Source organism: Zootoca vivipara, chromosome 7 (genome assembly GCF_963506605.1).
Source record: "Zootoca vivipara chromosome 7, rZooViv1.1, whole genome shotgun sequence".
Classification (NCBI taxonomy): domain Eukaryota; kingdom Metazoa; phylum Chordata; class Lepidosauria; order Squamata; family Lacertidae; genus Zootoca; species Zootoca vivipara.
Genome location: NC_083282.1, coordinates 28,445,024 through 28,460,476, shown reverse-complemented (window position 1 = coordinate 28,460,476; position 15,453 = coordinate 28,445,024). Strand labels below are relative to the sequence as shown.

The following is a 15,453-nucleotide window of genomic DNA, read 5'->3' as shown; positions in this document are numbered from 1 at the left end:
CTGCTTATTAATTTGCAGGTACAAATGCTGGAAAAGTGGGTTAGCTGCCTTCACTGTGATTAGCACAAGCCATGGTTTGCAAAATAGTTCCCAGAACTGCTAGCTTCTGACTCCACATAAATACCATAATTTTATATTTCTGTAGCCTTGAGTAATGCTTGGCGTTAGGATTAAAAAATCATTTATTCCTTTGTATTCAGCATTTCTATCCTGACTTTCTTTGGAATTGTTTTTATTTACTAAAGGCACAACACAGATAATTATGAAGGGATCACATCATCAATATACGGTCAAACTAAAAGCAGTTTTCTGAAATTTTAGGCATCAAACCTTTAAAAGCCGGTTGGGGAAAAACCATCCTAGCTGCCCACCAAAAAGTGAGCAGTAATGAGGCCGAATGATTTCCACTGGGAAGATGTTTCATTGTCAGAGTGCCACACAGACGAGGTCCTGCCTCTGTATTAATATTATTAATTTATGCACAGCTTAATGCCAAAATAGTCTTCTAAGCTCTTTTATGAAATATAAACACCAGTTACAACATGAAGTGATAAAATCCAATATATTAAAATCCATAACAAAACCATCCTATTAAAACATGACAATACGTACATGCATAGTTAAAACAGAACCAATCCCAATAAAACAACACAGCAATTATAACAGGAGACTCAGGCCAAGAGATCAAAGGGAATGCTTGTATAGCAGGTACATCTTCAAAAGCGGTGGAATGGCAAGACAGATAGCAACTCTTCTATTTCAGTAGGGAATGCATTCCTTAACACCAGTGCTAGTAATGAAAATGCCTCCCACTGCATTAACACAAGCTGATAATTGTCAGGTTGTGGCAAGACTAACTGGGTTCCATCCATTTGTTGATCTTATTAATGTCCTTGCTGTGCAATGGAGGGGAAGTCCGTCTTTCAGGTAGCCTGGTCCAGTTATGTAGGGTTTTATATGTAACAAGACCTTAAAACTTGTGCCATGGCTAAATGGCAGTGTTGGTGCATCAGCACTTGTATACATGCCTGGTAAAGGGAACAATATTTAATGTTTTATTATGTTTTTATATATGTTGGAAGCCACCCAGAGTGGCTGGGGCAACCAGTCAGATGGGCAGGGTAAAGAGGAGGAGGAGGAGGGGAGGGGGAGGAGGAGGGGGGGGAGGAGGAGGAGGAGGAGGAGGAGGAGGAGGAGGAGGAGGAGGAGGAGGAGGAGGATGGAAGAGGACGTCTCTATTTTCATTGGAGAAATGTTGGAGGGTATGGAAGCCTGGCTGGATCACAGAGCCCCCCTACAACGTGAACATTTTTAAAGGGGAATGTGGCCACGTCCAAAACAGATTGGATTGACTCCAGCTTCTGGATAATGAGGATATGCTATTATTTACTTATGAATAATAGCAACGTATTTGTCAGCATGCCTAAAGTAGCTCTATGGATCCTAGCCACAATTTGCGAATTTGCACCGCAACAGGCTTAGCCCTGTTATCCATATCTATGGGGATCATATATTACAGATCCTATTCTAGGACAAAGGCCCACAGAAGAGAATTTGGGTTGGTTACTTGCTTTTCTTCAAAGCAAAGACAACTTAAAGGAATGGCCAGAGTGAAATTTGGCTCTTTTACTCTAACAGTCAACGTGATAATAAAAGACTTGGTGTCAGTGCTTCTGGCAGCAAGATAAACCACTGTGTGATGACAGATTTCTAATGATTAATGCTACAGTAAACTCAGAACACAATTGCAGCAAAGTGCCAAGGTTAAAGCATGTTGCAAATTAATTTAAATGGCCATTCATGAAAACGATAATGGCCAACATTTTGATAGTTCATGAAGAATGATCTGATTTCTAAGGAAATGGCTCCGAGGGAGGGAATGGACGTAAGCTAAGGGGGCCAGAGATCAGTTCCTCACTATTTGCGGATTCCTTTTTGCTGATACTGTGCAAGCTACTCAGTTCTTCTCTTTGAGTGGGGTAAATAAGCATAAAAAAATATGTTGCCTTAATCAGTACCACATCCAGCATGCTGCTATGCCTGAAACACACTGAGTCAGTATCCCTCTGCATTTGTGAGACCTACATACTTATTCTCCCATGCTTCTTTGTTTTATTTCAGCATTGATTTTAGTTATGAGGTCAAAGGTCAAATTGGAATACCTGCTTGACTGTTCCTGCACCAGGTCCATGGAACAAGAATACTTAGGCTGCAATCTTAACTCCTGGCTACCAATGGTGGGGTCTTGACAGAGTGTAGCAGCCTCACCATCCTAGCACTTTTCCAGACCAGACCAGAATTGGGGGCATCTCCCAGGCCGGTGCAGTGAAAAGCCCTGGATCAGTCCTATTGCCATCACGCAATGGCAGTACGATCTGTATACTAGGGCCAGTCAATATCTGTTTTTCAACTTCGTGATACCACAATATATCACAATGCCTGAAATAAGGATGGTGGGAGCTATGTAGAGGCATCGGCTAGCTTCACAGTTTTTCCAGCATTGTGATTTTTGCCGGCGCCTGCTCTTGTGATTCGCTGCCCCCCCCCCCCCGCATGAGGCAGGTGAGAGCTGAGCCAGCAGAGTTAACAGGGGCTGCAAAAATTGAGAGAAGCATTGGATAACTTCACAGTTTTCCCCACATTGTGATTTTTGCATAGCGTGCACACATCATGATTCGTGGTATATTGCCAGGTCAAAAAATTATGTAATCAATATCACAATATCAAACTGGTTTTGGACAATACATCGCTATACTGCCCAGCACTACTGCACATGGTGCCTATGGACTTTATTCCAATTTCATAGAGAGGGAAGGCTAAGCAGAAGAGAAACAATTCCTAGGCAACTCTTCCATTAACATTGCATTTGAAAAGCTTATACAAAATAGACAATCAGGCTTGGTGTTTCTTGCATCCTCACGTATCTTGCATTCCCTCATACCATTTCCCTGCAACTTTTTTATTTGGGGTGTCAATTAGACTATAAATGGCTACACAGTTCTTGTACTGGAAATCTTCAATAGCATCTTAATGAATTATTTAATGTGAGTATATAATTAGAACTACTATTAGGCATGTGATTGATGTTCTTTGCAACAGTAGCATGGCATTGATATCACTCTCTTGACTGCTGTTTTTAGAAAGGCGGAACCAGGCTTTCAATCAGACTGGAGCAGGATTTGTCAAAAAACCAACAGATTTAAAAGCAAATGCTTATTTAAGGAGAGTGGGGAGAGGACGGAAATGTAATATCTTTGATTTCCTATACTTTACTGATATTAATACCCTTCTGCTTCAGGTATTTGTAATTGGGGGGGGGAGGTAGAAGAACGACTGAATCAGAGACCTTTATATTTGTTGAAACAAAAATGACAGCTCTTGCAGCTGCTAGATTCACACCAGGTGGCTTGACAGAAGCATGGTAAAATGTCAGCTAGAAGGCTTTTTGCTCTGAAGTGGGAACGGGCTTCTTTCCCGGTTTGATTGCATGAGGGACTCACTACCAGACACGTACTGATGAAGTGAATACAATCTTGTTCCTGAGCTGAGAAAGGACCGTTTTTATGTATACATTTAAACACATTTATACCTCCTTTCAATTAAACAACATGGGTTATTTTTCCTCCCCCGATGGTCTGGTTTGTGCATCACACTGAACCAAACCATGGCTTGGCTTAACGTGGCAAAACAGCAAACCTTGGTTATGGCTCACGGTGAGTCCGGGGAGGTCTAAACCTCTAAGCCAATGTGGTGCGCCCCATCCCCAGATGTTGCTGGAGTTTAACTCCCATTATCCTTCACTCTTGGCCATGCTGTCTGGGGCTGATGGGAGTTGTAGTCCACCAACATGTGAAAGGTACCACATTGGCTACCCTCATGCTAAGCCAAGCCATGGCTTTGCTTGTTATGGCACGGTGGCAAAACAACTGTGGAGGAGCAAGGCAGCCGCAATGTGCTCCTGGGGCGTACACAAGCTGGCCTGTTTGTGCTATGCCGTAGTTTGGATGAAATAACAATCGCCGGTAATTATGAGTAGTGATAATAATGAGTAGTGTTGAAAGCAATAATAGCAGAAAGAAAACTACATCTGAGATTAAAGCCTGAATTCAACTAATGCAGTAAGCCAGACCAAGGAGGTCCCCCGTCCCATTTCATCTGACATGTAGAGCTAACTAATTCTAGTTCTCCATTCTCCATCCTCTTCCTTGACGAGTTCTACAAGGGCAACACTGAGGCTAAGGATGTGGCAGGTGACAGGCAGTATCCCTCCTTGGACCAGTTGGAAGTAAGAAGGCAGGCAGGTGGGGCCTGGTTGAGGACAGGTTCAGGAGTGGCAGTGCCCCCACAGAGGTGGAGCTTCATGCTCCGGCACCTGGGGGCGGAGAGCAGGCAGGGGTGGGACTGGCGTGCATTCTGGGGGCGGGGCACGCTGCCTACAGGGGCGTGGCGCCAAGCGTGGGCAGGAAGCAGCCGTGATAGCACCCTACCGGGACCGTGCTACCAGGGGCGGTGCGATCCCCCCGCACTCCTCTTCCTCCGCCAGTGTGCCCCCATTCTCCCTAATGGATCAGCCTCCACTGGGGGTGGGGAACAGTTGAAAGCATATAAGGTGGAAGAGGAGGGTTGAATCTTTCTGTCTTTCTTCTTATTAGCATAGGGGCAGAGCCACCCTGAGTACAGGAATCTGGTGGAATTTACACTGGCTTAATTTAAGCTGACATAAATTGCCCCTGTTCCAAATGCCATTCAGGAGTGGCGATCCTGCCAGCGAGCTGCTCTGAGCCTGGAAGTGGGATAATGAGCTTTCAAAACATAGTTTGACGTACACCAACCCTTTTTGCTGGCTGCATAAATTTTCCCAGGATGCCAAGTCACATGGCTTGACTTGAGGTTTGGAATAGGTGGAAGTCAGTCCTTGCCTTGCCCCACCCTTTGGGGGACTTATGCCAGCACATATTCTGCCCGTTTAATTTCTGTTGGCTGAACTCCAGCGGAGCTAGTGTAGCCCAAGCTCAGCCAGGTTAAGGGAGTGTTGCCAGTGTATCTCCAGCTCAGCTGTGGTAGCCCAAGATCTATCTATTCCAAACTCACTAATCCCAGAAGATCTTGAGTTTGGACTATGCTGTTGTTCTCTGTTCCCCGAAACTATACAAGAGGCATAGCAAAACTCGGCCCTCCAGATGTTTTGGGACTACAATTCCCATCATCCCTGACCACTGGCCTGTTAGTTAGGGCAGTGTTTCTCAACCAGTGTGCCTCCAGATGTTTTGGGACTACAACTCCCATCATTCCTGACCACTGGTCTTGCTAGCTAGGGATGATGGGAGTTGTAGTCCCAAAACATCTGGAGGCACACTGGTTGAGAAACACTGAGTTAGGGATCATAGGAGTTGTAGTCCCAAAACATTTGGAGGGCCGAGTTTGCCTATGCCTGCTATACAAGAAATGAGGAAACGGACAGAAGGAACTAGGGCAATATACTGATGGGAGACAGTGTGTGTGTGTGTGTGTGTGTGTGTGTGTGTGTGTGTGTGTGTGTGTGTGTGTGTGTGTGTGTGCAGTGTTCCTTTCTCATGTATTCCTGGACATCACCCACACGTTACACAATCATGTCATGTCTGGTTTTCCCCTCAGAAATGTTTCTGGTGTGTATTCTTTGTCTCCTTAAACAAAGGTTCCTCTCAAATATTAGTTAATTAAAAATATTAAACTTAATTTCTGCCTAAGGAACGAGGAATAGCTTTGCTGAATCAAATGATCTCCATTTCACCAGAATCTGTTTAAATTAAAAACATCGGCTTCCACAGTTGGGAGGGCGGGGGGGGGGGCTCCTCATCCATGTTAAAATGTTTGAAGCCCATCAATCTCTCTAACCACAAAGCTAATGCGTTCCTTCTGTTTTCTTTGAATGAAATCACCAGAGTGGTTAGATGTTGATTTAACATAAAACAAATGGAAATGGGTGTTTCCTTAGTCATGTGTAGAATTTATTTTGAAAAAAAGAGAGAAAGAAAACAATTATCAAGTATTCTGAGTAACTCAATGATTTTGCCATTTATTAAATAATACTTTAGACCAGTGGTCATTAAAATTGATTTGTGTAGCTAACCATATGATACGAAATGCAAAGTACCGGTATTACTTGTTTGGAAATTTTGTTTTACCTATTACACCTTTTTTAAAAAAGAAAAAAGAAAAAAGAAAAAAACAAAATCAAGAAGATTTCAAGTTGCCTTTTAAAAGTCTGGAGTGCTATACCTCAAAGCTGCTTTGCACATTTTATTTCCACACTTTTACATATGTATAGTGACCCTCTTGGCATCTGCATTTGGGTAGGCAATGCTGTGTGTTCAGAGTTCATGGATCTCATCTCTTGCAATTTATGCCATTTCCCAATGCTCTGGGGATCCCGGAGGTTTGCCATGGCAGAGATCCCAGCTCACATGTTACAGTATCACATGATTCTTCTGATGCTAGGGAGACACCTGAGAAAGCAGCCAAATGCAGCATCCGAGCCAGTCTTAAATTAATAGAGTTACGCTAGAGAATTTTAAAAACTCACTAACAATGAAAATAATTTTGTTTTAATTAGGTATTCCCTGCAGGGCTTGCAAACAACAGCCTCGTTACACACTGCAATAAGAGGAGCAATGCACTCTAGAAAGAAAGGCCGTTGTGGAATACGTACAGTAATTTTATAGTCCTGTGAAAGGGAGAGGGGGACGTTAAAATTAATATGTGTAAGGAAATGGGGCGTGAGCAGTTTACATTTTTATGAGAATGGAAGTGGGGCTAAGCAAAGAATCATAAGATTAGGAGATGGTTTAAGGCAGGAACAGGGGGCCCTTTTCAGCCTGAGGTCCACATTGCCTTCTCCAGGGCTGCTTGCCAGTGGAGGGCAAGGCCAGAAGCAAAATGTGGGCGGAGCAACTGAGCTAATTCTTACCAGATAGGCTACACAAAATTCAGAGGTTCCTACTCACATACACACAACCTTACATCTATGTCTAGACACTGGCAGAGGAAGAGGGGGGCAGGGGGAGCACATCGCCCCCGGCAGCGTGATCCCAGTGGGGTGCCATCGCAGCTGCCCCCCCCACCCGTGCTGGGTGCCATACCCCCACAGGCGGCACACCATGCCCCTAGGACACATGCCATGCCCCTGTGTGCAGCGCGCCATGCCCCCCCCAGGACACGCGCTAGCCACAACACGCCTGCTCTCCGTCCCCCAGTGCTGGAGCATGAAGCTCCACCACTGTGTCTAGATCAGGGTTTCCCAAATTTGGGTCTCCAGGTGTTTTGGACTACAACTCCCATCATCTCCAGCTAGCAGGACCATTGGTCAGGGAAGATGGGAGTTGTAGTTTCAAAGCAGCTGGAGACCCAAGTTTGGGAAACTTGGGTCTAGATGAATTATCATGCTTCAAAGCACTTGAAAAGGGTACAGAGCAGAGGTAGTGAGGGGTGTGGCCTGGATAATGAGGTATAGAGGACTGCACCCCCCGGGGGGGGGGGCTGAGATTTGCTATCCCTGGCATAGGGGTTAGAACTTGGGGTTCAAGAACACAAAGGAGGCAGCAAGGTGGACTGGTGGCCAGATCAGAGGGCTGAAACCAGGAACCAATCAAGTCCCTCAAAAACTGATAGCAAAATAGCTGACTGGGGTCTGGAGGAGGAGCTTGAAAGGGCAGTGTCTCTTGAGGAGGTGAGGCATGTATTGGAGGTGGAGCGAATGTAGAAGCAGGGATGAGGAAGCAAGAGCATGGCACAAGGGGAATCCCTCTGCAGAAGCACTGGCAGGATGAGACTCTGGAAACGACACAAGGGCAAGTACACAATTACATCACCTATTCAGTAAAGTAGGCCAGGATCATGACACCTGATCTGATGCAGTGCTGCTAGGGAAGCCCTAGAGATTAAGAAAGAATTAGTTCAGCTCCCTGGGGTTCCATTCCCATGGTTTTTACGCCACTGGGATTACACCATATGCTAACGTGTTCTACAAAAGGGGTTCGACTGGGAGCCTGTCCACAATGTCACATTCCTGAGAGAGCTTTTCCCAGTGTGCCTTTTAGCCTCTGTACTGAGTTCCATTCGACTTGTCTGCCGCTCAGAACTTAGCACAGCGGTTTTGAAACTGTGTTCTGGCAAAACCTTGAGGCTTCCTGGACGCTTAGCAGGAATCCCTCGATCGGATGTTCTGCCTTTGGGAAAACAAAGGTACAGGAAGAAATGCTTCGCCTCACTTCAGCTGCACCATGGGATGCTCACAGTTGGTCACTCGTTTTGAGGTGCATGCTGAGACTAAGTGAGTCCTACAGAAGCTTCCAGAAAGAGTCCAGAAAATTTCACAGCTTCTTCCCCATGAAAAATGGGAACTCTAAATGATCTCTGCCAACCAAAATTGCAACTTAAGTTAGACACACTCCAGGGCCTTTATGAAATGCAGTTTAAGACAGATTTGAAATTCTCTGCTTTCAAAACTTTCTATTTCTCTCTTAATTTGAATTCTGGTTGGCCTTTTGCAACACAGAGACACACAGAGCTATATTTTGGCCCAATGTCATTTTCAACCAAAAAATAAATAAAATTCAACAGTTAGTAATTAGTATCCAGCTGGGGCTGTTATGGTCAAGTACCTGCCAAGTGGTCAAGTACCTGCCAAGTACCTGCCAAGTGTTAAAGCTATGGTTTTCCTAGTAGTGATGTATGGAAGTGAGAGCTGGACCATAAAGAAGGCTGATCACCGAAGAATTGATGCTTTTGAATTATGGTGCTGGAGGAGACTCTTGAGAGTCCCATGGACTGCAAGAAGATCAAACCTATCCATTCTGAAGGAAATCAACTCTGGGTGCTCACTGGAAGGACAGATCGTGAAGCTGAGGCTCCAATACTTTGGCCACCTCATGAGAAGAGAAGAATCCTTGGAAAAGACCCTGATGTTGGGAAAGATTGAGGGCACTAGGAGAAGGGAACGACAGAGGACAAGATGGTTGGACAGTGTTCTCGAAGCTACGAACATGAGTTTGACCAAACTACGGGAGGCAGTGGAAGACAGGAGTGCCTGGCGTGCTATGGTCCATGGGGCCACGAAGAGTCGGACATGACTAAACGACTAAACAACAACAACAACCTGCCAAGTCCCACAGTCCATCAGGGGACCCAGTGCCAAACCTCAGATCCCCCACTGATCCTCTTCTTCCTGTCACAGCTGCCAAGTTATCCCTTTTTTTAAGGGATTTTCCATTATGCTGAATAGGCTTCCTCGGGAGAAAAGGGAAAACTTGGCAGCTATGCTACCTGTTCACTTGCTCTCTTCAAGTGAGTAAGCAGTGACTGGAGTAGATGAAAGAACAGTACTCACCTCATCCTCTGGGTAGCTGAACAGATTGGGTGTTGAGGAAATGGACATGAATGGGAAGTGACAGAAGCAATGGAGTGGAGGTGGCCCAAGTCCGGAAAGGAGCACCACTGAATGCATCTTATGCGAGAGGAGCTGGCATTGGCATTTGAAAATGCAACTCTGTTGATGCATACCTCACCACTTAAAGCAATTGCATCAACGTTGGGTGCAAAAGACAGGACAAGAATATCACAGTGTGCTTTAGGCGATGCTTGGTTTGGAAGCTCCAGCTGGTACAAAATGCTACAGCTAGTCTGTTGATGGGGACTACCACTAGAACATAACCATAGCTGCCAAGTTTTCCCTTTTCTCGCGAGGAAGCCTATTCAGCATAAGGGAAAATCCCTTTAAAAAGGGGATAACTTGGCAGCTATGAACATAACTCTGATGCTAAAAAGCTTGCACTGGCTGCCCACATGTTACTGGGCCAGGTTCATGGTTTTTGTATTAATTTACAAGGGCGTTAATAGTTTGGGCTGTGAATATCTTACAAACTGCTCAATCCCTTTTGTTCCTGCTTGTTCACTGAGGCCTTTGGTGGGGTTTCTGTTGGTTCCCCATGACTCAGATGCATTCGGTGCTGTGGATCCAATTCTGTGGAAGTCTCTCCCAGCTGAGTTTAGACAGGCATCTTCCTGGCTGAACTTTAGGAACATTACAAAGATATTCTTGTTGCCTTGTGCATTTTAAGGTAGTGTTTGATTTTGTGGTGGCTATTGATTGCTTTATTTTCTGTATGCTTTATTTCTATGTACACTGCTTGGAAATGTTAATGCTTATGAGGTATATAAATATCTTTGAATAATAATAATAATAATAATAATAATAATAATAATAATAATAATAATAATAATCCTAGTGTGTCATTTAAGAGCGCATCCTTAGAATATTGCAGTATACACAGAATGATTTTCCAGGTTCACTCATCCATGGGTGTAGTTGAAGCTTGGAAAAGTCTTTGTTCCGACATGCAAAGGCAAAAGCAAAACATTATTCAATCAGACTAGACTGAATCCAGACATAGTAGCCTATTGGGAAGATCTATTGCCAGAAAAAGACACTTAAATTTGGTTTAGAGCCAAAGTGGATTAAAGTGTGATTCAACATTTGTACAACCCTAGTGAGCGGTATGCAATACATCAAACAAGTCAGTTATTTACTTCAGAACAGGGTGGAGAGGTGTTGAAAGCTCTTGAAACTTATCAAATGGCCAGAGAATTTTCCAAAATCTGATGGGTTAGCTGCTCTCTCAACCTGGTACCCTCCAGATGTTGTTGTATTATGCTTCCTATCATCCCTGATCATTGGTAATACTGGCTGGGAATGAGACGTTTTAGTTTTCGTTTACTATGTAAACATATAGATTGGCTTCTTTTCTGGAGCATTCTGAAGCTGTTTCTATGTCTTCCTCTGCACTGAATCTCTTTTCTATCTGCGGCATGCTGTAGTTTATATCAAACCTTTTTTTCTACCTTTAAGGGCTAGAAACTTGCATAAGCGAATGAAAGGTAAACGCTCAGATTTTCCCAGTGCTGAATTTTGCACCCACTGTCCATTTTCATGCTTGCAACTGCATCCGGGAGAAAGGCTTTAATGATTTTTTGCTCATATGGCAGGAGATATAACATGTACCAAGATGTATTCTCCCAAAGTAGCTGCTCATACTCAGCAATTTATCTGTCTAGCAGAGGGAAGAGTGTTGTGTGGCTGTAACTGGGAGCGCAATTTGACCCATTTTGTCAGATAGGTTCAATCACCTTTTGGAAATGTGTTCTCCCCAAGAATGCAGCTGTCAGTACAATTGGCTGAAAGTGTTGTCAGGAACCCTTTCATTAGAGCCCATACACAGCGAAGTTGTATACAATTCCTTGAGAATCATGGCAATAATCCATAACGGTTGGCCATTAGTCTTCTCAAGTGCCTTATCCAGTAGGTATTTGAATTGTTCCTACTGGATCAACCCGAATTGCATGTATAGCAGACATGAAGGAAAATGTTACAAAACCTAACATTAAATAGAATTGTGTTAGAGAAAGTTAGCTGGATTTTTTTACCCCCCCTCCCCTCCCAAACCCCCACAACCCAGACAAATACACACACACCACAATAGTTTTGATTGAAATGTCCCTGTGCTTGAAATTCAGTGGCCCCGTGCTATACTCTCTGTGGAAAAGGCCGACTGGGTTGTTTTATTTGTGTGGGTGTGCATTCATTCGATGCCTTTCCATTCTCTGTGGGTAACCTTTGTGGAGTCTGTGAACTCTGCAGTACTTCTAAACTGTGTCGTGGCAATCTCATGTCCTGTGACAAATAAAACCAGACTCTACCAAATTGTTGTGATGCCCCTAGAAGCGTTGCATGGTGAGTCGGGCAAAATGGGACAAAAATAAAAACTGGGATCATACCATGATGGAGCATGGTTATTATGTCAAGGCAACTTGTGCAAGTCTGAACAGGACATCACCTCTAGATAAAGGGAATATCTTTATGCTCTTAATATCTAGTTCACAGGATACTTTTCACAGGTTACTTTTTCCTCCATATGAACAATTTGGCATGCGAGCAGCCGTTAGCGCAAAGCAGCAGCTGTGATTGGGCATCCATTTTTGGAGCATCAGAGATCACAGGCATTGCCGAGGCTGGAATCTGTGAATGGCCACCTTGTGTGAATTAACGTGAGCGAGAAACAAAAGTTGCAATCAGTTCCAGGGTAACATATAAATCACCTCTAATGTCAAGTCCAAGTGGAACAAAAAGTGGGCAGCAATAAATATGAGAAGTAAATATAACACCTTCCGTTTTATAACAAGCTGTAAGGATAAAATATTTTAGTTTAGAATTATATCATGTCATATATATATATTTCACCATTATTTTAGTGGGGCTGGTGTGTATTGTTTTCTGTATCATTTTATCCCAGATCATTATCCTCTCTCTCTCTCTCTTTCTCCCCCTCTCTCTCACACTGAACAGCAAACATATTGCAAACACGAGCAAGATGATGTTAACAATGGGTTATATACTTCACAAACAATATCAGCAACTGAGATCAGATGGAAATGACATTTGAACTAGGCTAAATATTTGTATACTTATTGCAAAAATTGTGGGGATATATAATTAGTGAAATATCTAATTAGTGACTTTTAAACATTATTCCAAGACCCATTTCCTATTGCTGCTCTGATCCCATTAACTAGGATTTAATCAACATTAAGTAACTCTACAGATATCTCTGTTTTTCAGCCAAAAGTGCAGTGCAGCAATCCAGCTACCCAGACATGCACTTTTAGGTTGCAGTGATTGAAAATGCTTGTCCTCCTACTAATTCAATAGGACTTAACAGTGTTTAGCTATAGCTATGTTTTTAGCTATAGTTTTGATTTTTAGATGATTACACAATTCCTTTTGCACAGAAATATGATTTCTAAAGCAATGATTCCTTATGCTCTCTGTGGAAAAAACAAAACACAAATGTCTACAGTCCTTACTGAGGCAAAACTTTCACTCTGAGCTGAGCCTCTTTCTTTCTTTCTTTCTTTCTTTCTTTCTTTCTTTCTTTCTTTCTTTCTTTCTTTCTTTCTTTCTTTCTTTCTTTTTGACAGCTAATAGATAAGAAGGAATTTCTCTTCTTTATCCTAGCAAAAGAAAAGCAAACACAATAATCCCTGTTTATTGTTGCAAGGTTTGTGACCCAGTCTTGCTCCTGTTCTCTGACTGCACAAAGGTCAGAAACTGCCCCTCTATCAGCAAACTCGCTTTTCAAATTCTTTATCTGCACTAGCACCTATCTTTAGAAACCAGGAATACATTTTCACATAATATGAGTACCATAATGCATTTGATCCATCATTTCATATATACAGACTGATTGAGAAATACCTACAGGGCTAGTACTGTTTCAGCCTAGAGAAATATGCTATTGAAAATCTATTGAGTATTGTTTTCAAATAATTAAAGAAGTCAGTTTTGTGTCTAGCATCTTCCACTTGGGGGTTCTGCCAGGTTCTTTGAACAATTTTTATCTAGCAAGAGTTGGTGGTCTGTACTGGAGGTGACAAACAAGCAGGTTTCTAGGTCTCTGTATTTTGGAGATGAACTTTAAAATGTGTAGGCATTACCTGCTAGTCCAGGCATCCCCAAACTTGGGCCCTCCAGATGTTTTGGACTACAATTCCCATCATCCCTGACCACTGGTCCTGTTAGCTAGGGATCATGGGAGTTGTAGGCCAAAACATCTGGAGGGCCACAGTTTGGGGATGCCTGTGCTAGTCTTTTAGAAGCAGTAACTTACCTATGTGAGCCATCCTAGTAGTCTGAGAACACCTGTGCTCTGTAGATGTCCCTTTCCTCTCCTTCATGATCCACATAAAATATTTTAAGGAACTCTTTCCATAATCCACATATCTGTTTTCCTTTGGCTGTGTATCCTTTAGCTACCATTACTCTCTTTTTTGTAGTATGAAAGCTCAAGAAAACTCCACATATTCTGCAGTTTTAAAAAATTGTGTAAGCATTGATAGCCTTATCTTCCATGAAGTTGTCTACCCCATTTGAAAGCCATCTGAGATGGTGGTGATCTTGTGGCAGTTTGACCATGTTCAATGTAAAGAAGCACCTCTGAGAGATGGAGAAAAATGTCGATCTACTTTCTCCAAATGATACATAATTTTATACAACTCTTATCATGCCTCTGCCTCCTCTAGTGCCTGCTGTTATCACGTCCAGACAATATGCTGGTTTCCTTCTCCCAAACAAGTGCTTTCCTTATTGAGAATCCAGTGATAGAAGGTAAGAAGCTGTATGTAGACCATTTTGCTTCAGAACTTTCTGGATTTCAGTTAGAGGAGACAACAAAGACAACGAACATTTGTAGTCAGAAAGCAAACATGATGCTGTGTAACTGTAGCAGTTACAAAACATAAATGCTTGGCAAATATCATATATACTTCTTGTGGCTTCAACTTTGGCTTTCTGACACTGCTCTGACTTCGATCTGGTATTAAGTGGACCCCTAAAATGGGATATTCAGTGTAAATTCATTCTAAGAGTTTATTGTTCATGTGGGAACAGTCAACTTATTTGGATGCTAGGACACACCTGAAGATCACTGGCATTAGCAGTACGGTATTTTACAGCAATAAGAAGCAGTACTCTTGAATAAACCGCTTTCCTAATTTTCATGGTGGATGTTACTTTGAAGCATGGAATACCTCTTAAAATGCTTCAGACTACAATTAAAACCAAAGACTTTAATGCTGTGAAAATATCAAGGATGATAACATCCTGAAGGATGGAAAGTCCCCTCTTAACTACTTCAAATAAGTTCATTTTGAAACTGCTGCTCCGTTTTTATACATAGTAAAACGCAGTTGTGCCAACAGAGCAAAAAGATGGCTGCAACTCTGAAGGCTCACACTGTTAAAAAGCTTTCATTGCAGGTTTCACTGAGTATCGAACAACCCCATTTTTTCTGGTGTGAACTGCATAACTCACTCAGGGAAAGCGATCCCAGGGCAATTTGTGGTGGCACAATGGAGCTAATACAGGAGGACTGGTCCTGAAGCTGAAATAACTCACTCCAGAAGAATGACCCTAGGGCAATTAATGGTGCCACAACAGAGCTCATACTGGAGGCTTTTAAACAACAATTTAGCCTTTTGCAATCATTGCTGCAGGAGGGGAAAAAAGAGGGCATGGCCCAAAAAACAGGAAGTGGTTGTGATATGGTTGTATGACCTGTGCTCAGAGGTGCAATTATTTTGTACCCGTGGCATTAACACACAGGTGCCACATGCTATCCCCGAGGCAGCTCTGAAGCCAAAATATTTTTACTACAGTTCACACGACCAGAATTTTGTTTTTGTTTAAGACTCATTGATATAATTTTTTAAAACACCACCAACAACACATGAATCTTCCCTTACATGAAATATTGTGGTACAGAATTTATACCCACTCAGGCCAGAACTACAAATTACATTAAATGGAGACTAGAATCTGAATGCCGACTGAGCTAAGAAGGCTAGTCACCAACTCTCAGCCTAACC

General features: G+C 42.9%; 1 protein-coding gene across 2 annotated transcripts in view; it reads left to right on the top strand.

The window, feature by feature from the left end:
* ADGRL2 (adhesion G protein-coupled receptor L2) overlaps positions 1-15,453 on the top strand; it is a 257,131-nt gene that overhangs the window by 20,540 nt on the left and 221,138 nt on the right. The window contains exon 1 of one of the 2 annotated variants that reach the window (XM_060276789.1): positions 14,175-14,194. The exons of the other annotated variant lie outside the window; for it this stretch is intronic. The gene's annotated coding sequence lies outside the window, so the exon portion shown is untranslated. Of the gene's footprint in view, positions 1-14,174; positions 14,195-15,453 lie in introns of those variants that run through there. 2 annotated transcript variants of the gene reach the window in all.